This window comes from Anomaloglossus baeobatrachus, unplaced genomic scaffold (assembly GCF_048569485.1).
Source record: "Anomaloglossus baeobatrachus isolate aAnoBae1 unplaced genomic scaffold, aAnoBae1.hap1 Scaffold_373, whole genome shotgun sequence".
NCBI classification, from domain to species: domain Eukaryota; kingdom Metazoa; phylum Chordata; class Amphibia; order Anura; family Aromobatidae; genus Anomaloglossus; species Anomaloglossus baeobatrachus.
In genome coordinates this window covers 191,456-214,348 of record NW_027443076.1, presented here as the reverse complement: position 1 = coordinate 214,348, position 22,893 = coordinate 191,456, and the positions used below count along the sequence as shown (strand labels likewise).

The following is a 22,893-nucleotide window of genomic DNA, read 5'->3' as shown; positions in this document are numbered from 1 at the left end:
GAAAAGATTAGGGTTTGGGGATGATGAAAGGGCTTTCTACGGGTAAGGATGGCAAAGGGTGGCAGTGACGGAAAGTCAGGCAACCTGTCCTGTCCGTCTTTTTGTATCGTGAATTGGAAAGACTGCAAGGGGGAGGGGAGTTGCTTGCGCCCTAAAGGAGGAGTTATTCAGATTCATTGCAGTGGGCGGCGGCTGCAAAACGCACCATTCTTCTTGTTTTTGCTCTGCAAAGCAGCCTTTTCAAGGGTTGGCTTGGGTGACAAAATGTCTTGTGTAGGCGTGGGTTTGTCTCCCTCTCGCTCTCTCTCCCTAAGATGTGTCCGGCATAGGCCAGGGTGCCACTCGAGGCCCAAACCAATTCTGGTTATCGCTTCTCGGCCTTTTGGCTAAGATCAAGTGTAGTATCTGTTCTTATCAGTTTAATATCTGATACGTCCCCTATCTGGGGACCATATATTAAATGGATTTTTAGAACAGGGAGATGGAAAAAGAGCTTGCTCTGTCCACTCCACGCATTGACCTGGTATTGCAGTACCTCCAGGAACGGTGCACCCCTTCTTAACCCAGTTTCCAAAAGCAGAACTCAATTCACCTGATTCATATTAGCCCGATTTAATGAATTGGAAGAAAGCATACGTCTTCATATGCACCTCAATTTGGCCCATTCACTTTTCACACTTCCTCCTTTTGTTTTTTATCTTTCACACTTTTGACTTTCTTTATTCATCCAAATAGCAAACTCATCACCACTCAACCTGACCAACTCGGCTATGTCCCCGTGCTGCAGTTCTCTGTCTTATCTAGATCATTTGCAATTGAATGGAATAGATCCCTTTTGGACAAAGTGGATTCACCTGCTGCTGCAGTGACCACAGGTGTGATAAGATCTAGAATTGGCATCTGGTGCGATCTCTCCGCTTCCACTCCAAAGAAAGTTACCTGTTTATTCCTATCATGCATTGGTTTTTGGGGTTTTCTTTGAGTAATGATGATCTCTTTAGTAGTCTGTTGGCGCCCTCTCCTGGAGGAATAGTTTGCTTGCTCTTGGACATTCTAAAAGAGAGGTCATGATAGACATTGAGCTTCTGAGCTCAATTGGGGACAGTCATGGGTGATGAATGTTTGCAACCTACTGCGAAGCCTCATACCGCAATATAAGGAACGTCAAATACTAAGAAAGGGCGGCCTATGAAAGAATTACTACTTTCAATAAGTACACTTAAACGGCTAATTGGGAATAGAAAAACTGTAAAAAGCCCTCTGAGAAAGCCCCCCTCTAACCTTTGATAGTAAGCTTTTCTGTAGTCTGCCTGTTGATGTATTTTCCGTTTGAACTGTGCACAACATGAAGAGACGGAACACTGGCGGCTTGTCACAATGCCCCCCGATGACATCACAATAGCGCTGCTGCCTAGAAAACAAGCTGCGCAGAAGAAGTTGTTCTTTGGGTGGGAGGGTGGGCTAGTGGAAGGAGGGGGCAATCTCTTTTTTTCCCGGGTGGTAGGGGGATGACAGGAGAAGGGAAGCGGGTGGTGAGAAAGGTACAGAGGGCAGGGTTTGGGGGCTGGGAAGGAAAGGGAAAAGATTAGGGTTTGGGGATGATGAAAGGGCTTTCTACGGGTAAGGATGGCAAAGGGTGGCAGTGACGGAAAGTCAGGCAACCTGTCCTGTCCGTCTTTTTGTATCGTGAATTGGAAAGACTGCAAGGGGGAGGGGAGTTGCTTGCGCCCTAAAGGAGGAGTTATTCAGATTCATTGCAGTGGGCGGCGGCTGCAAAACGCACCATTCTTCTTGTTTTTGCTCTGCAAAGCAGCCTTTTCAAGGGTTGGCTTGGGTGACAAAATGTCTTGTGTAGGCGTGGGTTTGTCTCCCTCTCGCTCTCTCTCCCTAAGATGTGTCCGGCATAGGCCAGGGTGCCACTCGAGGCCCAAACCAATTCTGGTTATCGCTTCTCGGCCTTTTGGCTAAAATCAAGTGTAGTATCTGTGAGGCTCGGCAGATGCAATGCACACTGGAAGGTTGCGCTTGCTAGTACTCTTGATGTATAGTATATTCATCTAGAGGAAAACATGGCCCTACCAGGATCGAGGCTATTAGACTGAGTAAGTGTGGGGGCTATGGTGCAATGTGCCCCAGGACTGACGACCCTGGAGTGAGTCTGAGCTTGCTGGCTTGGGACCCCGGCGAGCCTTGGGCTCTGTAGCACACCGTACCTTGCCCTTTCATACTTTCTGAGCATATTGCTCTATCCCGGCCTTCTGGCTAGGAAGGGAAATTTTTATAATCATGGTCGGAGGTCCGTTCAGCTTTGGGCTGAGAAACCAACACCCGGTTGGAGGTCCGGGTCAGCTTCGGCTGAGAAACCAACACCCGGTTGGAGGTCTGGGTCAGCTTCGGCTGAGAAACCAACACCCGGTTGGAGGTCCGGGTCAGCTTCGGCTGAGAAACCAACACCCGGTTGGAGGTCCGGTTAGCCTTGGGCTGAGAAACCAACACCGGTTGACGGTCCGGGCAGTTTCGGCTGCGAAACCAACAACTAGTAGCTCTCTACTCCACTTGGGTAAGATGCCTGGGTGGACGCTGGGAGCAACGACAAGGCTCAACCAGGCTTCGGCTTGGGGGAGCACCGAAGATCCCTGACCCTTGCTGTGGCCTTCTGGCTCGGAGGGACGGGGTTGATTTTTGGGGACCCTCTCCTCACGGAGGGGTCCACACGAATCCTAGCCTTTGCACTGTTTTTGGTGTGACTTCGGTCATGCATTTTTTGCGGTGCTTTGGAAAGCTTCATTAAATCAAAATCTGTTCTTATCAGTTTAATATCTGATACGTCCCCTATCTGGGGACCATATATTAAATGGATTTTTAGAACAGGGAGATGGAAAAAGAGCTTGCTCTGTCCACTCCACGCATTGACCTGGTATTGCAGTACCTCCAGGAACGGTGCACCCCTTCTTAACCCAGTTTCCAAAAGCAGAACTCAATTCACCTGATTCATATTAGCCCGATTTAATGAATTGGAAGAAAGCATACGTCTTCATATGCACCTCAATTTGGCCCATTCACTTTTCACACTTCCTCCTTTTGTTTTTTATCTTTCACACTTTTGACTTTCTTTATTCATCCAAATAGCAAACTCATCACCACTCAACCTGACCAACTCGGCTATGTCCCCGTGCTGCAGTTCTCTGTCTCATCTAGATCATTTGCAATTGAATGGAATAGATCCCTTTTGGACAAAGTGGATTCACCTGCTGCTGCAGTGACCACAGGTGTGATAAGATCTAGAATTGGCATCTGGTGCGATCTCTCCGCTTCCACTCCAAAGAAAGTTACCTGTTTATTCCTATCATGCATTGGTTTTTGGGGTTTTCTTTGAGTAATGATGATCTCTTTAGTAGTCTGTTGGCGCCCTCTCCTGGAGGAATAGTTTGCTTGCTCTTGGACATTCTAAAAGAGAGGTCATGATAGACATTGAGCTTCTGAGCTCAATTGGGGACAGTCATGGGTGATGAATGTTTGCAACCTACTGCGAAGCCTCATACCGCAATATAAGGAACGTCAAATACTAAGAAAGGGCGGCCTATGAAAGAATTACTACTTTCAATAAGTACACTTAAACGGCTAATTGGGAATAGAAAAACTGTAAAAAGCCCTCTGAGAAAGCCCCCCTCTAACCTTTGATAGTAAGCTTTTCTGTAGTCTGCCTGTTGATGTATTTTCCGTTTGAACTGTGCACAACATGAAGAGACGGAACACTGGCGGCTTGTCACAATGCCCCCCGATGACATCACAATAGCGCTGCTGCCTAGAAAACAAGCTGCGCAGAAGAAGTTGTTCTTTGGGTGGGAGGGTGGGCTAGTGGAAGGAGGGGGCAATCTCTTTTTTTCCCGGGTGGTAGGGGGATGACAGGAGAAGGGAAGCGGGTGGTGAGAAAGGTACAGAGGGCAGGGTTTGGGGGCTGGGAAGGAAAGGGAAAAGATTAGGGTTTGGGGATGATGAAAGGGCTTTCTACGGGTAAGGATGGCAAAGGGTGGCAGTGACGGAAAGTCAGGCAACCTGTCCTGTCCGTCTTTTTGTATCGTGAATTGGAAAGACTGCAAGGGGGAGGGGAGTTGCTTGCGCCCTAAAGGAGGAGTTATTCAGATTCATTGCAGTGGGCGGCGGCTGCAAAACGCACCATTCTTCTTGTTTTTGCTCTGCAAAGCAGCCTTTTCAAGGGTTGGCTTGGGTGACAAAATGTCTTGTGTAGGCGTGGGTTTGTCTCCCTCTCGCTCTCTCTCCCTAAGATGTGTCCGGCATAGGCCAGGGTGCCACTCGAGGCCCAAACCAATTCTGGTTATCGCTTCTCGGCCTTTTGGCTAAGATCAAGTGTAGTATCTGTTCTTATCAGTTTAATATCTGATACGTCCCCTATCTGGGGACCATATATTAAATGGATTTTTAGAACAGGGAGATGGAAAAAGAGCTTGCTCTGTCCACTCCACGCATTGACCTGGTATTGCAGTACCTCCAGGAACGGTGCACCCCTTCTTAACCCAGTTTCCAAAAGCAGAACTCAATTCACCTGATTCATATTAGCCCGATTTAATGAATTGGAAGAAAGCATACGTCTTCATATGCACCTCAATTTGGCCCATTCACTTTTCACACTTCCTCCTTTTGTTTTTTATCTTTCACACTTTTGACTTTCTTTATTCATCCAAATAGCAAACTCATCACCACTCAACCTGACCAACTCGGCTATGTCCCCGTGCTGCAGTTCTCTGTCTTATCTAGATCATTTGCAATTGAATGGAATAGATCCCTTTTGGACAAAGTGGATTCACCTGCTGCTGCAGTGACCACAGGTGTGATAAGATCTAGAATTGGCATCTGGTGCGATCTCTCCGCTTCCACTCCAAAGAAAGTTACCTGTTTATTCCTATCATGCATTGGTTTTTGGGGTTTTCTTTGAGTAATGATGATCTCTTTAGTAGTCTGTTGGCGCCCTCTCCTGGAGGAATAGTTTGCTTGCTCTTGGACATTCTAAAAGAGAGGTCATGATAGACATTGAGCTTCTGAGCTCAATTGGGGACAGTCATGGGTGATGAATGTTTGCAACCTACTGCGAAGCCTCATACCGCAATATAAGGAACGTCAAATACTAAGAAAGGGCGGCCTATGAAAGAATTACTACTTTCAATAAGTACACTTAAACGGCTAATTGGGAATAGAAAAACTGTAAAAAGCCCTCTGAGAAAGCCCCCCTCTAACCTTTGATAGTAAGCTTTTCTGTAGTCTGCCTGTTGATGTATTTTCCGTTTGAACTGTGCACAACATGAAGAGACGGAACACTGGCGGCTTGTCACAATGCCCCCCGATGACATCACAATAGCGCTGCTGCCTAGAAAACAAGCTGCGCAGAAGAAGTTGTTCTTTGGGTGGGAGGGTGGGCTAGTGGAAGGAGGGGGCAATCTCTTTTTTTCCCGGGTGGTAGGGGGATGACAGGAGAAGGGAAGCGGGTGGTGAGAAAGGTACAGAGGGCAGGGTTTGGGGGCTGGGAAGGAAAGGGAAAAGATTAGGGTTTGGGGATGATGAAAGGGCTTTCTACGGGTAAGGATGGCAAAGGGTGGCAGTGACGGAAAGTCAGGCAACCTGTCCTGTCCGTCTTTTTGTATCGTGAATTGGAAAGACTGCAAGGGGGAGGGGAGTTGCTTGCGCCCTAAAGGAGGAGTTATTCAGATTCATTGCAGTGGGCGGCGGCTGCAAAACGCACCATTCTTCTTGTTTTTGCTCTGCAAAGCAGCCTTTTCAAGGGTTGGCTTGGGTGACAAAATGTCTTGTGTAGGCGTGGGTTTGTCTCCCTCTTGCTCTCTCTCCCTAAGATGTGTCCGGCATAGGCCAGGGTGCCACTCGAGGCCCAAACCAATTCTGGTTATCGCTTCTCGGCCTTTTGGCTAAGATCAAGTGTAGTATCTGTTCTTATCAGTTTAATATCTGATACGTCCCCTATCTGGGGACCATATATTAAATGGATTTTTAGAACAGGGAGATGGAAAAAGAGCTTGCTCTGTCCACTCCACGCATTGACCTGGTATTGCAGTACCTCCAGGAACGGTGCACCCCTTCTTAACCCAGTTTCCAAAAGCAGAACTCAATTCACCTGATTCATATTAGCCCGATTTAATGAATTGGAAGAAAGCATACGTCTTCATATGCACCTCAATTTGGCCCATTCACTTTTCACACTTCCTCCTTTTGTTTTTTATCTTTCACACTTTTGACTTTCTTTATTCATCCAAATAGCAAACTCATCACCACTCAACCTGACCAACTCGGCTATGTCCCCGTGCTGCAGTTCTCTGTCTTATCTAGATCATTTGCAATTGAATGGAATAGATCCCTTTTGGACAAAGTGGATTCACCTGCTGCTGCAGTGACCACAGGTGTGATAAGATCTAGAATTGGCATCTGGTGCGATCTCTCCGCTTCCACTCCAAAGAAAGTTACCTGTTTATTCCTATCATGCATTGGTTTTTGGGGTTTTCTTTGAGTAATGATGATCTCTTTAGTAGTCTGTTGGCGCCCTCTCCTGGAGGAATAGTTTGCTTGCTCTTGGACATTCTAAAAGAGAGGTCATGATAGACATTGAGCTTCTGAGCTCAATTGGGGACAGTCATGGGTGATGAATGTTTGCAACCTACTGCGAAGCCTCATACCGCAATATAAGGAACGTCAAATACTAAGAAAGGGCGGCCTATGAAAGAATTACTACTTTCAATAAGTACACTTAAACGGCTAATTGGGAATAGAAAAACTGTAAAAAGCCCTCTGAGAAAGCCCCCCTCTAACCTTTGATAGTAAGCTTTTCTGTAGTCTGCCTGTTGATGTATTTTCCGTTTGAACTGTGCACAACATGAAGAGACGGAACACTGGCGGCTTGTCACAATGCCCCCCGATGACATCACAATAGCGCTGCTGCCTAGAAAACAAGCTGCGCAGAAGAAGTTGTTCTTTGGGTGGGAGGGTGGGCTAGTGGAAGGAGGGGGCAATCTCTTTTTTTCCCGGGTGGTAGGGGGATGACAGGAGAAGGGAAGCGGGTGGTGAGAAAGGTACAGAGGGCAGGGTTTGGGGGCTGGGAAGGAAAAGGAAAAGATTAGGGTTTGGGGATGATGAAAGGGCTTTCTACGGGTAAGGATGGCAAAGGGTGGCAGTGACGGAAAGTCAGGCAACCTGTCCTGTCCGTCTTTTTGTATCGTGAATTGGAAAGACTGCAAGGGGGAGGGGAGTTGCTTGCGCCCTAAAGGAGGAGTTATTCAGATTCATTGCAGTGGGCGGCGGCTGCAAAACGCACCATTCTTCTTGTTTTTGCTCTGCAAAGCAGCCTTTTCAAGGGTTGGCTTGGGTGACAAAATGTCTTGTGTAGGCGTGGGTTTGTCTCCCTCTCGCTCTCTCTCCCTAAGATGTGTCCGGCATAGGCCAGGGTGCCACTCGAGGCCCAAACCAATTCTGGTTATCGCTTCTCGGCCTTTTGGCTAAGATCAAGTGTAGTATCTGTTCTTATCAGTTTAATATCTGATACGTCCCCTATCTGGGGACCATATATTAAATGGATTTTTAGAACAGGGAGATGGAAAAAGAGCTTGCTCTGTCCACTCCACGCATTGACCTGGTATTGCAGTACCTCCAGGAACGGTGCACCCCTTCTTAACCCAGTTTCCAAAAGCAGAACTCAATTCACCTGATTCATATTAGCCCGATTTAATGAATTGGAAGAAAGCATACGTCTTCATATGCACCTCAATTTGGCCCATTCACTTTTCACACTTCCTCCTTTTGTTTTTTATCTTTCACACTTTTGACTTTCTTTATTCATCCAAATAGCAAACTCATCACCACTCAACCTGACCAACTCGGCTATGTCCCCGTGCTGCAGTTCTCTGTCTTATCTAGATCATTTGCAATTGAATGGAATAGATCCCTTTTGGACAAAGTGGATTCACCTGCTGCTGCAGTGACCACAGGTGTGATAAGATCTAGAATTGGCATCTGGTGCGATCTCTCCGCTTCCACTCCAAAGAAAGTTACCTGTTTATTCCTATCATGCATTGGTTTTTGGGGTTTTCTTTGAGTAATGATGATCTCTTTAGTAGTCTGTTGGCGCCCTCTCCTGGAGGAATAGTTTGCTTGCTCTTGGACATTCTAAAAGAGAGGTCATGATAGACATTGAGCTTCTGAGCTCAATTGGGGACAGTCATGGGTGATGAATGTTTGCAACCTACTGCGAAGCCTCATACCGCAATATAAGGAACGTCAAATACTAAGAAAGGGCGGCCTATGAAAGAATTACTACTTTCAATAAGTACACTTAAACGGCTAATTGGGAATAGAAAAACTGTAAAAAGCCCTCTGAGAAAGCCCCCCTCTAACCTTTGATAGTAAGCTTTTCTGTAGTCTGCCTGTTGATGTATTTTCCGTTTGAACTGTGCACAACATGAAGAGACGGAACACTGGCGGCTTGTCACAATGCCCCCCGATGACATCACAATAGCGCTGCTGCCTAGAAAACAAGCTGCGCAGAAGAAGTTGTTCTTTGGGTGGGAGGGTGGGCTAGTGGAAGGAGGGGGCAATCTCTTTTTTTCCCGGGTGGTAGGGGGATGACAGGAGAAGGGAAGCGGGTGGTGAGAAAGGTACAGAGGGCAGGGTTTGGGGGCTGGGAAGGAAAGGGAAAAGATTAGGGTTTGGGGATGATGAAAGGGCTTTCTACGGGTAAGGATGGCAAAGGGTGGCAGTGACGGAAAGTCAGGCAACCTGTCCTGTCCGTCTTTTTGTATCGTGAATTGGAAAGACTGCAAGGGGGAGGGGAGTTGCTTGCGCCCTAAAGGAGGAGTTATTCAGATTCATTGCAGTGGGCGGCGGCTGCAAAACGCACCATTCTTCTTGTTTTTGCTCTGCAAAGCAGCCTTTTCAAGGGTTGGCTTGGGTGACAAAATGTCTTGTGTAGGCGTGGGTTTGTCTCCCTCTCGCTCTCTCTCCCTAAGATGTGTCCGGCATAGGCCAGGGTGCCACTCGAGGCCCAAACCAATTCTGGTTATCGCTTCTCGGCCTTTTGGCTAAGATCAAGTGTAGTATCTGTTCTTATCAGTTTAATATCTGATACGTCCCCTATCTGGGGACCATATATTAAATGGATTTTTAGAACAGGGAGATGGAAAAAGAGCTTGCTCTGTCCACTCCACGCATTGACCTGGTATTGCAGTACCTCCAGGAACGGTGCACCCCTTCTTAACCCAGTTTCCAAAAGCAGAACTCAATTCACCTGATTCATATTAGCCCGATTTAATGAATTGGAAGAAAGCATACGTCTTCATATGCACCTCAATTTGGCCCATTCACTTTTCACACTTCCTCCTTTTGTTTTTTATCTTTCACACTTTTGACTTTCTTTATTCATCCAAATAGCAAACTCATCACCACTCAACCTGACCAACTCGGCTATGTCCCCGTGCTGCAGTTCTCTGTCTTATCTAGATCATTTGCAATTGAATGGAATAGATCCCTTTTGGACAAAGTGGATTCACCTGCTGCTGCAGTGACCACAGGTGTGATAAGATCTAGAATTGGCATCTGGTGCGATCTCTCCGCTTCCACTCCAAAGAAAGTTACCTGTTTATTCCTATCATGCATTGGTTTTTGGGGTTTTCTTTGAGTAATGATGATCTCTTTAGTAGTCTGTTGGCGCCCTCTCCTGGAGGAATAGTTTGCTTGCTCTTGGACATTCTAAAAGAGAGGTCATGATAGACATTGAGCTTCTGAGCTCAATTGGGGACAGTCATGGGTGATGAATGTTTGCAACCTACTGCGAAGCCTCATACCGCAATATAAGGAACGTCAAATACTAAGAAAGGGCGGCCTATGAAAGAATTACTACTTTCAATAAGTACACTTAAACGGCTAATTGGGAATAGAAAAACTGTAAAAAGCCCTCTGAGAAAGCCCCCCTCTAACCTTTGATAGTAAGCTTTTCTGTAGTCTGCCTGTTGATGTATTTTCCGTTTGAACTGTGCACAACATGAAGAGACGGAACACTGGCGGCTTGTCACAATGCCCCCCGATGACATCACAATAGCGCTGCTGCCTAGAAAACAAGCTGCGCAGAAGAAGTTGTTCTTTGGGTGGGAGGGTGGGCTAGTGGAAGGAGGGGGCAATCTCTTTTTTTCCCGGGTGGTAGGGGGATGACAGGAGAAGGGAAGCGGGTGGTGAGAAAGGTACAGAGGGCAGGGTTTGGGGGCTGGGAAGGAAAGGGAAAAGATTAGGGTTTGGGGATGATGAAAGGGCTTTCTACGGGTAAGGATGGCAAAGGGTGGCAGTGACGGAAAGTCAGGCAACCTGTCCTGTCCGTCTTTTTGTATCGTGAATTGGAAAGACTGCAAGGGGGAGGGGAGTTGCTTGCGCCCTAAAGGAGGAGTTATTCAGATTCATTGCAGTGGGCGGCGGCTGCAAAACGCACCATTCTTCTTGTTTTTGCTCTGCAAAGCAGCCTTTTCAAGGGTTGGCTTGGGTGACAAAATGTCTTGTGTAGGCGTGGGTTTGTCTCCCTCTCGCTCTCTCTCCCTAAGATGTGTCCGGCATAGGCCAGGGTGCCACTCGAGGCCCAAACCAATTCTGGTTATCGCTTCTCGGCCTTTTGGCTAAGATCAAGTGTAGTATCTGTTCTTATCAGTTTAATATCTGATACGTCCCCTATCTGGGGACCATATATTAAATGGATTTTTAGAACAGGGAGATGGAAAAAGAGCTTGCTCTGTCCACTCCACGCATTGACCTGGTATTGCAGTACCTCCAGGAACGGTGCACCCCTTCTTAACCCAGTTTCCAAAAGCAGAACTCAATTCACCTGATTCATATTAGCCCGATTTAATGAATTGGAAGAAAGCATACGTCTTCATATGCACCTCAATTTGGCCCATTCACTTTTCACACTTCCTCCTTTTGTTTTTTATCTTTCACACTTTTGACTTTCTTTATTCATCCAAATAGCAAACTCATCACCACTCAACCTGACCAACTCGGCTATGTCCCCGTGCTGCAGTTCTCTGTCTTATCTAGATCATTTGCAATTGAATGGAATAGATCCCTTTTGGACAAAGTGGATTCACCTGCTGCTGCAGTGACCACAGGTGTGATAAGATCTAGAATTGGCATCTGGTGCGATCTCTCCGCTTCCACTCCAAAGAAAGTTACCTGTTTATTCCTATCATGCATTGGTTTTTGGGGTTTTCTTTGAGTAATGATGATCTCTTTAGTAGTCTGTTGGCGCCCTCTCCTGGAGGAATAGTTTGCTTGCTCTTGGACATTCTAAAAGAGAGGTCATGATAGACATTGAGCTTCTGAGCTCAATTGGGGACAGTCATGGGTGATGAATGTTTGCAACCTACTGCGAAGCCTCATACCGCAATATAAGGAACGTCAAATACTAAGAAAGGGCGGCCTATGAAAGAATTACTACTTTCAATAAGTACACTTAAACGGCTAATTGGGAATAGAAAAACTGTAAAAAGCCCTCTGAGAAAGCCCCCCTCTAACCTTTGATAGTAAGCTTTTCTGTAGTCTGCCTGTTGATGTATTTTCCGTTTGAACTGTGCACAACATGAAGAGACGGAACACTGGCGGCTTGTCACAATGCCCCCCGATGACATCACAATAGCGCTGCTGCCTAGAAAACAAGCTGCGCAGAAGAAGTTGTTCTTTGGGTGGGAGGGTGGGCTAGTGGAAGGAGGGGGCAATCTCTTTTTTTCCCGGGTGGTAGGGGGATGACAGGAGAAGGGAAGCGGGTGGTGAGAAAGGTACAGAGGGCAGGGTTTGGGGGCTGGGAAGGAAAGGGAAAAGATTAGGGTTTGGGGATGATGAAAGGGCTTTCTACGGGTAAGGATGGCAAAGGGTGGCAGTGACGGAAAGTCAGGCAACCTGTCCTGTCCGTCTTTTTGTATCGTGAATTGGAAAGACTGCAAGGGGGAGGGGAGTTGCTTGCGCCCTAAAGGAGGAGTTATTCAGATTCATTGCAGTGGGCGGCGGCTGCAAAACGCACCATTCTTCTTGTTTTTGCTCTGCAAAGCAGCCTTTTCAAGGGTTGGCTTGGGTGACAAAATGTCTTGTGTAGGCGTGGGTTTGTCTCCCTCTCGCTCTCTCTCCCTAAGATGTGTCCGGCATAGGCCAGGGTGCCACTCGAGGCCCAAACCAATTCTGGTTATCGCTTCTCGGCCTTTTGGCTAAGATCAAGTGTAGTATCTGTTCTTATCAGTTTAATATCTGATACGTCCCCTATCTGGGGACCATATATTAAATGGATTTTTAGAACAGGGAGATGGAAAAAGAGCTTGCTCTGTCCACTCCACGCATTGACCTGGTATTGCAGTACCTCCAGGAACGGTGCACCCCTTCTTAACCCAGTTTCCAAAAGCAGAACTCAATTCACCTGATTCATATTAGCCCGATTTAATGAATTGGAAGAAAGCATACGTCTTCATATGCACCTCAATTTGGCCCATTCACTTTTCACACTTCCTCCTTTTGTTTTTTATCTTTCACACTTTTGACTTTCTTTATTCATCCAAATAGCAAACTCATCACCACTCAACCTGACCAACTCGGCTATGTCCCCGTGCTGCAGTTCTCTGTCTTATCTAGATCATTTGCAATTGAATGGAATAGATCCCTTTTGGACAAAGTGGATTCACCTGCTGCTGCAGTGACCACAGGTGTGATAAGATCTAGAATTGGCATCTGGTGCGATCTCTCCGCTTCCACTCCAAAGAAAGTTACCTGTTTATTCCTATCATGCATTGGTTTTTGGGGTTTTCTTTGAGTAATGATGATCTCTTTAGTAGTCTGTTGGCGCCCTCTCCTGGAGGAATAGTTTGCTTGCTCTTGGACATTCTAAAAGAGAGGTCATGATAGACATTGAGCTTCTGAGCTCAATTGGGGACAGTCATGGGTGATGAATGTTTGCAACCTACTGCGAAGCCTCATACCGCAATATAAGGAACGTCAAATACTAAGAAAGGGCGGCCTATGAAAGAATTACTACTTTCAATAAGTACACTTAAACGGCTAATTGGGAATAGAAAAACTGTAAAAAGCCCTCTGAGAAAGCCCCCCTCTAACCTTTGATAGTAAGCTTTTCTGTAGTCTGCCTGTTGATGTATTTTCCGTTTGAACTGTGCACAACATGAAGAGACGGAACACTGGCGGCTTGTCACAATGCCCCCCGATGACATCACAATAGCGCTGCTGCCTAGAAAACAAGCTGCGCAGAAGAAGTTGTTCTTTGGGTGGGAGGGTGGGCTAGTGGAAGGAGGGGGCAATCTCTTTTTTTCCCGGGTGGTAGGGGGATGACAGGAGAAGGGAAGCGGGTGGTGAGAAAGGTACAGAGGGCAGGGTTTGGGGGCTGGGAAGGAAAGGGAAAAGATTAGGGTTTGGGGATGATGAAAGGGCTTTCTACGGGTAAGGATGGCAAAGGGTGGCAGTGACGGAAAGTCAGGCAACCTGTCCTGTCCGTCTTTTTGTATCGTGAATTGGAAAGACTGCAAGGGGGAGGGGAGTTGCTTGCGCCCTAAAGGAGGAGTTATTCAGATTCATTGCAGTGGGCGGCGGCTGCAAAACGCACCATTCTTCTTGTTTTTGCTCTGCAAAGCAGCCTTTTCAAGGGTTGGCTTGGGTGACAAAATGTCTTGTGTAGGCGTGGGTTTGTCTCCCTCTCGCTCTCTCTCCCTAAGATGTGTCCGGCATAGGCCAGGGTGCCACTCGAGGCCCAAACCAATTCTGGTTATCGCTTCTCGGCCTTTTGGCTAAGATCAAGTGTAGTATCTGTTCTTATCAGTTTAATATCTGATACGTCCCCTATCTGGGGACCATATATTAAATGGATTTTTAGAACAGGGAGATGGAAAAAGAGCTTGCTCTGTCCACTCCACGCATTGACCTGGTATTGCAGTACCTCCAGGAACGGTGCACCCCTTCTTAACCCAGTTTCCAAAAGCAGAACTCAATTCACCTGATTCATATTAGCCCGATTTAATGAATTGGAAGAAAGCATACGTCTTCATATGCACCTCAATTTGGCCCATTCACTTTTCACACTTCCTCCTTTTGTTTTTTATCTTTCACACTTTTGACTTTCTTTATTCATCCAAATAGCAAACTCATCACCACTCAACCTGACCAACTCGGCTATGTCCCCGTGCTGCAGTTCTCTGTCTTATCTAGATCATTTGCAATTGAATGGAATAGATCCCTTTTGGACAAAGTGGATTCACCTGCTGCTGCAGTGACCACAGGTGTGATAAGATCTAGAATTGGCATCTGGTGCGATCTCTCCGCTTCCACTCCAAAGAAAGTTACCTGTTTATTCCTATCATGCATTGGTTTTTGGGGTTTTCTTTGAGTAATGATGATCTCTTTAGTAGTCTGTTGGCGCCCTCTCCTGGAGGAATAGTTTGCTTGCTCTTGGACATTCTAAAAGAGAGGTCATGATAGACATTGAGCTTCTGAGCTCAATTGGGGACAGTCATGGGTGATGAATGTTTGCAACCTACTGCGAAGCCTCATACCGCAATATAAGGAACGTCAAATACTAAGAAAGGGCGGCCTATGAAAGAATTACTACTTTCAATAAGTACACTTAAACGGCTAATTGGGAATAGAAAAACTGTAAAAAGCCCTCTGAGAAAGCCCCCCTCTAACCTTTGATAGTAAGCTTTTCTGTAGTCTGCCTTTTGATGTATTTTCCGTTTGAACTGTGCACAACATGAAGAGACGGAACACTGGCGGCTTGTCACAATGCCCCCCGATGACATCACAATAGCGCTGCTGCCTAGAAAACAAGCTGCGCAGAAGAAGTTGTTCTTTGGGTGGGAGGGTGGGCTAGTGGAAGGAGGGGGCAATCTCTTTTTTTCCCGGGTGGTAGGGGGATGACAGGAGAAGGGAAGCGGGTGGTGAGAAAGGTACAGAGGGCAGGGTTTGGGGGCTGGGAAGGAAAGGGAAAAGATTAGGGTTTGGGGATGATGAAAGGGCTTTCTACGGGTAAGGATGGCAAAGGGTGGCAGTGACGGAAAGTCAGGCAACCTGTCCTGTCCGTCTTTTTGTATCGTGAATTGGAAAGACTGCAAGGGGGAGGGGAGTTGCTTGCGCCCTAAAGGAGGAGTTATTCAGATTCATTGCAGTGGGCGGCGGCTGCAAAACGCACCATTCTTCTTGTTTTTGCTCTGCAAAGCAGCCTTTTCAAGGGTTGGCTTGGGTGACAAAATGTCTTGTGTAGGCGTGGGTTTGTCTCCCTCTCGCTCTCTCTCCCTAAGATGTGTCCGGCATAGGCCAGGGTGCCACTCGAGGCCCAAACCAATTCTGGTTATCGCTTCTCGGCCTTTTGGCTAAGATCAAGTGTAGTATCTGTTCTTATCAGTTTAATATCTGATACGTCCCCTATCTGGGGACCATATATTAAATGGATTTTTAGAACAGGGAGATGGAAAAAGAGCTTGCTCTGTCCACTCCACGCATTGACCTGGTATTGCAGTACCTCCAGGAACGGTGCACCCCTTCTTAACCCAGTTTCCAAAAGCAGAACTCAATTCACCTGATTCATATTAGCCCGATTTAATGAATTGGAAGAAAGCATACGTCTTCATATGCACCTCAATTTGGCCCATTCACTTTTCACACTTCCTCCTTTTGTTTTTTATCTTTCACACTTTTGACTTTCTTTATTCATCCAAATAGCAAACTCATCACCACTCAACCTGACCAACTCGGCTATGTCCCCGTGCTGCAGTTCTCTGTCTTATCTAGATCATTTGCAATTGAATGGAATAGATCCCTTTTGGACAAAGTGGATTCACCTGCTGCTGCAGTGACCACAGGTGTGATAAGATCTAGAATTGGCATCTGGTGCGATCTCTCCGCTTCCACTCCAAAGAAAGTTACCTGTTTATTCCTATCATGCATTGGTTTTTGGGGTTTTCTTTGAGTAATGATGATCTCTTTAGTAGTCTGTTGGCGCCCTCTCCTGGAGGAATAGTTTGCTTGCTCTTGGACATTCTAAAAGAGAGGTCATGATAGACATTGAGCTTCTGAGCTCAATTGGGGACAGTCATGGGTGATGAATGTTTGCAACCTACTGCGAAGCCTCATACCGCAATATAAGGAACGTCAAATACTAAGAAAGGGCGGCCTATGAAAGAATTACTACTTTCAATAAGTACACTTAAACGGCTAATTGGGAATAGAAAAACTGTAAAAAGCCCTCTGAGAAAGCCCCCCTCTAACCTTTGATAGTAAGCTTTTCTGTAGTCTGCCTGTTGATGTATTTTCCGTTTGAACTGTGCACAACATGAAGAGACGGAACACTGGCGGCTTGTCACAATGCCCCCCGATGACATCACAATAGCGCTGCTGCCTAGAAAACAAGCTGCGCAGAAGAAGTTGTTCTTTGGGTGGGAGGGTGGGCTAGTGGAAGGAGGGGGCAATCTCTTTTTTTCCCGGGTGGTAGGGGGATGACAGGAGAAGGGAAGCGGGTGGTGAGAAAGGTACAGAGGGCAGGGTTTGGGGGCTGGGAAGGAAAGGGAAAAGATTAGGGTTTGGGGATGATGAAAGGGCTTTCTACGGGTAAGGATGGCAAAGGGTGGCAGTGACGGAAAGTCAGGCAACCTGTCCTGTCCGTCTTTTTGTATCGTGAATTGGAAAGACTGCAAGGGGGAGGGGAGTTGCTTGCGCCCTAAAGGAGGAGTTATTCAGATTCATTGCAGTGGGCGGCGGCTGCAAAACGCACCATTCTTCTTGTTTTTGCTCTGCAAAGCAGCCTTTTCAAGGGTTGGCTTGGGTGACAAAATGTCTTGTGTAGGCGTGGGTTTGTCTCCCTCTCGCTCTCTCTCCCTAAGATGTGTCCGGCATAGGCCAGGGTGCCACTCGAGGCCCAAACCAATTCTGGTTATCGCTTCTCGGCCTTTTGGCTAAGATCAAGTGTAGTATCTGTTCTTATCAGTTTAATATCTGATACGTCCCCTATCTGGGGACCATATATTAAATGGATTTTTAGAACAGGGAGATGGAAAAAGAGCTTGCTCTGTCCACTCCACGCATTGACCTGGTATTGCAGTACCTCCAGGAACGGTGCACCCCTTCTTAACCCAGTTTCCAAAAGCAGAACTCAATTCACCTGATTCATATTAGCCCGATTTAATGAATTGGAAGAAAGCATACGTCTTCATATGCACCTCAATTTGGCCCATTCACTTTTCACACTTCCTCCTTTTGTTTTTTATCTTTCACACTTTTGACTTTCTTTATTCATCCAAATAGCAAACTCATCACCACTCAACCTGACCAACTCGGCTATGTCCCCGTGCTGCAGTTCTCTGTCTTATCTAGATCATTTGCAATTGAATGGAATAGATCCCTTTTGGACAAAGTGGATTCACCTGCTGCTGCAGTGACCACAGGTGTGATAAGATCTAGAATTGGCATCTGGTGCGATCTCTCCGCTTCCACTCCAAAGAAAGTTACCTGTTTATTCCTATCATGCATTGGTTTTTGGGGTTTTCTTTGAGTAATGATGATCTCTTTAGTAGTCTGTTGGCGCCCTCTCCTGGAGGAATAGTTTGCTTGCTCTTGGACATTCTAAAAGAGAGGTCATGATAGACATTGAGCTTCTGAGCTCAATTGGGGACAGTCATGGGTGATGAATGTTTGCAACCTACTGCGAAGCCTCATACCGCAATATAAGGAACGTCAAATACTAAGAAAGGGCGGCCTATGAAAGAATTACTACTTTCAATAAGTACACTTAAACGGCTAATTGGGAATAGAAAAACTGTAAAAAGCCCTCTGAGAAAGCCCCCCTCTAACCTTTGATAGTAAGCTTTTCTGTAGTCTGCCTGTTGATGTATTTTCCGTTTGAACTGTGCACAACATGAAGAGACGGAACACTGGCGGCTTGTCACAATGCCCCCCGATGACATCACAATAGCGCTGCTGCCTAGAAAACAAGCTGCGCAGAAGAAGTTGTTCTTTGGGTGGGAGGGTGGGCTAGTGGAAGGAGGGGGCAATCTCTTTTTTTCCCGGGTGGTAGGGGGATGACAGGAGAAGGGAAGCGGGTGGTGAGAAAGGTACAGAGGGCAGGGTTTGGGGGCTGGGAAGGAAAGGGAAAAGATTAGGGTTTGGGGATGATGAAAGGGCTTTCTACGGGTAAGGATGGCAAAGGGTGGCAGTGACGGAAAGTCAGGCAACCTGTCCTGTCCGTCTTTTTGTATCGTGAATTGGAAAGACTGCAAGGGGGAGGGGAGTTGCTTGCGCCCTAAAGGAGGAGTTATTCAGATTCATTGCAGTGGGCGGCGGCTGCAAAACGCACCATTCTTCTTGTTTTTGCTCTGCAAAGCAGCCTTTTCAAGGGTTGGCTTGGGTGACAAAATGTCTTGTGTAGGCGTGGGTTTGTCTCCCTCTCGCTCTCTCTCCCTAAGATGTGTCCGGCATAGGCCAGGGTGCCACTCGAGGCCCAAACCAATTCTGGTTATCGCTTCTCGGCCTTTTGGCTAAGATCAAGTGTAGTATCTGTTCTTATCAGTTTAATATCTGATACGTCCCCTATCTGGGGACCATATATTAAATGGATTTTTAGAACAGGGAGATGGAAAAAGAGCTTGCTCTGTCCACTCCACGCATTGACCTGGTATTGCAGTACCTCCAGGAACGGTGCACCCCTTCTTAACCCAGTTTCCAAAAGCAGAACTCAATTCACCTGATTCATATTAGCCCGATTTAATGAATTGGAAGAAAGCATACGTCTTCATATGCACCTCAATTTGGCCCATTCACTTTTCACACTTCCTCCTTTTGTTTTTTATCTTTCACACTTTTGACTTTCTTTATTCATCCAAATAGCAAACTCATCACCACTCAACCTGACCAACTCGGCTATGTCCCCGTGCTGCAGTTCTCTGTCTTATCTAGATCATTTGCAATTGAATGGAATAGATCCCTTTTGGACAAAGTGGATTCACCTGCTGCTGCAGTGACCACAGGTGTGATAAGATCTAGAATTGGCATCTGGTGCGATCTCTCCGCTTCCACTCCAAAGAAAGTTACCTGTTTATTCCTATCATGCATTGGTTTTTGGGGTTTTCTTTGAGTAATGATGATCTCTTTAGTAGTCTGTTGGCGCCCTCTCCTGGAGGAATAGTTTGCTTGCTCTTGGACATTCTAAAAGAGAGGTCATGATAGACATTGAGCTTCTGAGCTCAATTGGGGACAGTCATGGGTGATGAATGTTTGCAACCTACTGCGAAGCCTCATACCGCAATATAAGGAACGTCAAATACTAAGAAAGGGCGGCCTATGAAAGAATTACTACTTTCAATAAGTACACTTAAACGGCTAATTGGGAATAGAAAAACTGTAAAAAGCCCTCTGAGAAAGCCCCCCTCTAACCTTTGATAGTAAGCTTTTCTGTAGTCTGCCTGTTGATGTATTTTCCGTTTGAACTGTGCACAACATGAAGAGACGGAACACTGGCGGCTTGTCACAATGCCCCCCGATGACATCACAATAGCGCTGCTGCCTAGAAAACAAGCTGCGCAGAAGAAGTTGTTCTTTGGGTGGGAGGGTGGGCTAGTGGAAGGAGGGGGCAATCTCTTTTTTTCCCGGGTGGTAGGGGGATGACAGGAGAAGGGAAGCGGGTGGTGAGAAAGGTACAGAGGGCAGGGTTTGGGGGCTGGGAAGGAAAGGGAAAAGATTAGGGTTTGGGGATGATGAAAGGGCTTTCTACGGGTAAGGATGGCAAAGGGTGGCAGTGACGGAAAGTCAGGCAACCTGTCCTGTCCGTCTTTTTGTATCGTGAATTGGAAAGACTGCAAGGGGGAGGGGAGTTGCTTGCGCCCTAAAGGAGGAGTTATTCAGATTCATTGCAGTGGGCGGCGGCTGCAAAACGCACCATTCTTCTTGTTTTTGCTCTGCAAAGCAGCCTTTTCAAGGGTTGGCTTGGGTGACAAAATGTCTTGTGTAGGCGTGGGTTTGTCTCCCTCTCGCTCTCTCTCCCTAAGATGTGTCCGGCATAGGCCAGGGTGCCACTCGAGGCCCAAACCAATTCTGGTTATCGCTTCTCGGCCTTTTGGCTAAGATCAAGTGTAGTATCTGTTCTTATCAGTTTAATATCTGATACGTCCCCTATCTGGGGACCATATATTAAATGGATTTTTAGAACAGGGAGATGGAAAAAGAGCTTGCTCTGTCCACTCCACGCATTGACCTGGTATTGCAGTACCTCCAGGAACGGTGCACCCCTTCTTAACCCAGTTTCCAAAAGCAGAACTCAATTCACCTGATTCATATTAGCCCGATTTAATGAATTGGAAGAAAGCATACGTCTTCATATGCACCTCAATTTGGCCCATTCACTTTTCACACTTCCTCCTTTTGTTTTTTATCTTTCACACTTTTGACTTTCTTTATTCATCCAAATAGCAAACTCATCACCACTCAACCTGACCAACTCGGCTATGTCCCCGTGCTGCAGTTCTCTGTCTTATCTAGATCATTTGCAATTGAATGGAATAGATCCCTTTTGGACAAAGTGGATTCACCTGCTGCTGCAGTGACCACAGGTGTGATAAGATCTAGAATTGGCATCTGGTGCGATCTCTCCGCTTCCACTCCAAAGAAAGTTACCTGTTTATTCCTATCATGCATTGGTTTTTGGGGTTTTCTTTGAGTAATGATGATCTCTTTAGTAGTCTGTTGGCGCCCTCTCCTGGAGGAATAGTTTGCTTGCTCTTGGACATTCTAAAAGAGAGGTCATGATAGACATTGAGCTTCTGAGCTCAATTGGGGACAGTCATGGGTGATGAATGTTTGCAACCTACTGCGAAGCCTCATACCGCAATATAAGGAACGTCAAATACTAAGAAAGGGCGGCCTATGAAAGAATTACTACTTTCAATAAGTACACTTAAACGGCTAATTGGGAATAGAAAAACTGTAAAAAGCCCTCTGAGAAAGCCCCCCTCTAACCTTTGATAGTAAGCTTTTCTGTAGTCTGCCTGTTGATGTATTTTCCGTTTGAACTGTGCACAACATGAAGAGACGGAACACTGGCGGCTTGTCACAATGCCCCCCGATGACATCACAATAGCGCTGCTGCCTAGAAAACAAGCTGCGCAGAAGAAGTTGTTCTTTGGGTGGGAGGGTGGGCTAGTGGAAGGAGGGGGCAATCTCTTTTTTTCCCGGGTGGTAGGGGGATGACAGGAGAAGGGAAGCGGGTGGTGAGAAAGGTACAGAGGGCAGGGTTTGGGGGCTGGGAAGGAAAGGGAAAAGATTAGGGTTTGGGGATGATGAAAGGGCTTTCTACGGGTAAGGATGGCAAAGGGTGGCAGTGACGGAAAGTCAGGCAACCTGTCCTGTCCGTCTTTTTGTATCGTGAATTGGAAAGACTGCAAGGGGGAGGGGAGTTGCTTGCGCCCTAAAGGAGGAGTTATTCAGATTCATTGCAGTGGGCGGCGGCTGCAAAACGCACCATTCTTCTTGTTTTTGCTCTGCAAAGCAGCCTTTTCAAGGGTTGGCTTGGGTGACAAAATGTCTTGTGTAGGCGTGGGTTTGTCTCCCTCTCGCTCTCTCTCCCTAAGATGTGTCCGGCATAGGCCAGGGTGCCACTCGAGGCCCAAACCAATTCTGGTTATCGCTTCTCGGCCTTTTGGCTAAGATCAAGTGTAGTATCTGTTCTTATCAGTTTAATATCTGATACGTCCCCTATCTGGGGACCATATATTAAATGGATTTTTAGAACAGGGAGATGGAAAAAGAGCTTGCTCTGTCCACTCCACGCATTGACCTGGTATTGCAGTACCTCCAGGAACGGTGCACCCCTTCTTAACCCAGTTTCCAAAAGCAGAACTCAATTCACCTGATTCATATTAGCCCGATTTAATGAATTGGAAGAAAGCATACGTCTTCATATGCACCTCAATTTGGCCCATTCACTTTTCACACTTCCTCCTTTTGTTTTTTATCTTTCACACTTTTGACTTTCTTTATTCATCCAAATAGCAAACTCATCACCACTCAACCTGACCAACTCGGCTATGTCCCCGTGCTGCAGTTCTCTGTCTTATCTAGATCATTTGCAATTGAATGGAATAGATCCCTTTTGGACAAAGTGGATTCACCTGCTGCTGCAGTGACCACAGGTGTGATAAGATCTAGAATTGGCATCTGGTGCGATCTCTCCGCTTCCACTCCAAAGAAAGTTACCTGTTTATTCCTATCATGCATTGGTTTTTGGGGTTTTCTTTGAGTAATGATGATCTCTTTAGTAGTCTGTTGGCGCCCTCTCCTGGAGGAATAGTTTGCTTGCTCTTGGACATTCTAAAAGAGAGGTCATGATAGACATTGAGCTTCTGAGCTCAATTGGGGACAGTCATGGGTGATGAATGTTTGCAACCTACTGCGAAGCCTCATACCGCAATATAAGGAACGTCAAATACTAAGAAAGGGCGGCCTATGAAAGAATTACTACTTTCAATAAGTACACTTAAACGGCTAATTGGGAATAGAAAAACTGTAAAAAGCCCTCTGAGAAAGCCCCCCTCTAACCTTTGATAGTAAGCTTTTCTGTAGTCTGCCTGTTGATGTATTTTACGTTTGAACTGTGCACAACATGAAGAGACGGAACACTGGCGGCTTGTCACAATGCCCCCCGATGACATCACAATAGCGCTGCTGCCTAGAAAACAAGCTGCGCAGAAGAAGTTGTTCTTTGGGTGGGAGGGTGGGCTAGTGGAAGGAGGGGGCAATCTCTTTTTTTCCCGGGTGGTAGGGGGATGACAGGAGAAGGGAAGCGGGTGGTGAGAAAGGTACAGAGGGCAGGGTTTGGGG

General features: G+C 46.5%; 14 non-coding genes across 14 annotated transcripts; all 14 read left to right on the top strand.

The window, feature by feature from the left end:
- The first annotated feature begins 366 nt into the window (after positions 1-366).
- On the top strand, positions 367-557 carry LOC142274390 (U2 spliceosomal RNA). Its single transcript, XR_012738705.1, has one exon. It is a non-coding gene; the product is annotated as a U2 spliceosomal RNA (small nuclear RNA).
- A 2,198-nt stretch (positions 558-2,755) lies between these two features.
- Positions 2,756-2,951, top strand: LOC142274472 (U2 spliceosomal RNA). Its single transcript, XR_012738776.1, has one exon. It is a non-coding gene; the product is annotated as a U2 spliceosomal RNA (small nuclear RNA).
- Positions 2,952-4,338: 1,387 nt separating this feature from the next.
- LOC142274387 (U2 spliceosomal RNA) lies at positions 4,339-4,529 on the top strand. The gene has a single exon (XR_012738703.1). It is a non-coding gene; the product is annotated as a U2 spliceosomal RNA (small nuclear RNA).
- Positions 4,530-5,916: 1,387 nt separating this feature from the next.
- LOC142274386 (U2 spliceosomal RNA) lies at positions 5,917-6,107 on the top strand. The gene has a single exon (XR_012738702.1). It is a non-coding gene; the product is annotated as a U2 spliceosomal RNA (small nuclear RNA).
- Positions 6,108-7,494: 1,387 nt separating this feature from the next.
- Positions 7,495-7,685, top strand: LOC142274385 (U2 spliceosomal RNA). Its single transcript, XR_012738701.1, has one exon. It is a non-coding gene; the product is annotated as a U2 spliceosomal RNA (small nuclear RNA).
- Positions 7,686-9,072: 1,387 nt separating this feature from the next.
- Positions 9,073-9,263, top strand: LOC142274384 (U2 spliceosomal RNA). The gene has a single exon (XR_012738700.1). It is a non-coding gene; the product is annotated as a U2 spliceosomal RNA (small nuclear RNA).
- Positions 9,264-10,650: 1,387 nt separating this feature from the next.
- On the top strand, positions 10,651-10,841 carry LOC142274383 (U2 spliceosomal RNA). The gene has a single exon (XR_012738699.1). It is a non-coding gene; the product is annotated as a U2 spliceosomal RNA (small nuclear RNA).
- A 1,387-nt stretch (positions 10,842-12,228) lies between these two features.
- Positions 12,229-12,419, top strand: LOC142274382 (U2 spliceosomal RNA). Its single transcript, XR_012738698.1, has one exon. It is a non-coding gene; the product is annotated as a U2 spliceosomal RNA (small nuclear RNA).
- Positions 12,420-13,806: 1,387 nt separating this feature from the next.
- Positions 13,807-13,997, top strand: LOC142274381 (U2 spliceosomal RNA). Its single transcript, XR_012738697.1, has one exon. It is a non-coding gene; the product is annotated as a U2 spliceosomal RNA (small nuclear RNA).
- Positions 13,998-15,384: 1,387 nt separating this feature from the next.
- On the top strand, positions 15,385-15,575 carry LOC142274380 (U2 spliceosomal RNA). Its single transcript, XR_012738696.1, has one exon. It is a non-coding gene; the product is annotated as a U2 spliceosomal RNA (small nuclear RNA).
- A 1,387-nt stretch (positions 15,576-16,962) lies between these two features.
- Positions 16,963-17,153, top strand: LOC142274379 (U2 spliceosomal RNA). Its single transcript, XR_012738695.1, has one exon. It is a non-coding gene; the product is annotated as a U2 spliceosomal RNA (small nuclear RNA).
- Positions 17,154-18,540: 1,387 nt separating this feature from the next.
- On the top strand, positions 18,541-18,731 carry LOC142274377 (U2 spliceosomal RNA). The gene has a single exon (XR_012738694.1). It is a non-coding gene; the product is annotated as a U2 spliceosomal RNA (small nuclear RNA).
- A 1,387-nt stretch (positions 18,732-20,118) lies between these two features.
- Positions 20,119-20,309, top strand: LOC142274375 (U2 spliceosomal RNA). The gene has a single exon (XR_012738692.1). It is a non-coding gene; the product is annotated as a U2 spliceosomal RNA (small nuclear RNA).
- Positions 20,310-21,696: 1,387 nt separating this feature from the next.
- On the top strand, positions 21,697-21,887 carry LOC142274374 (U2 spliceosomal RNA). Its single transcript, XR_012738691.1, has one exon. It is a non-coding gene; the product is annotated as a U2 spliceosomal RNA (small nuclear RNA).
- Positions 21,888-22,893: the final 1,006 nt, after the last annotated feature.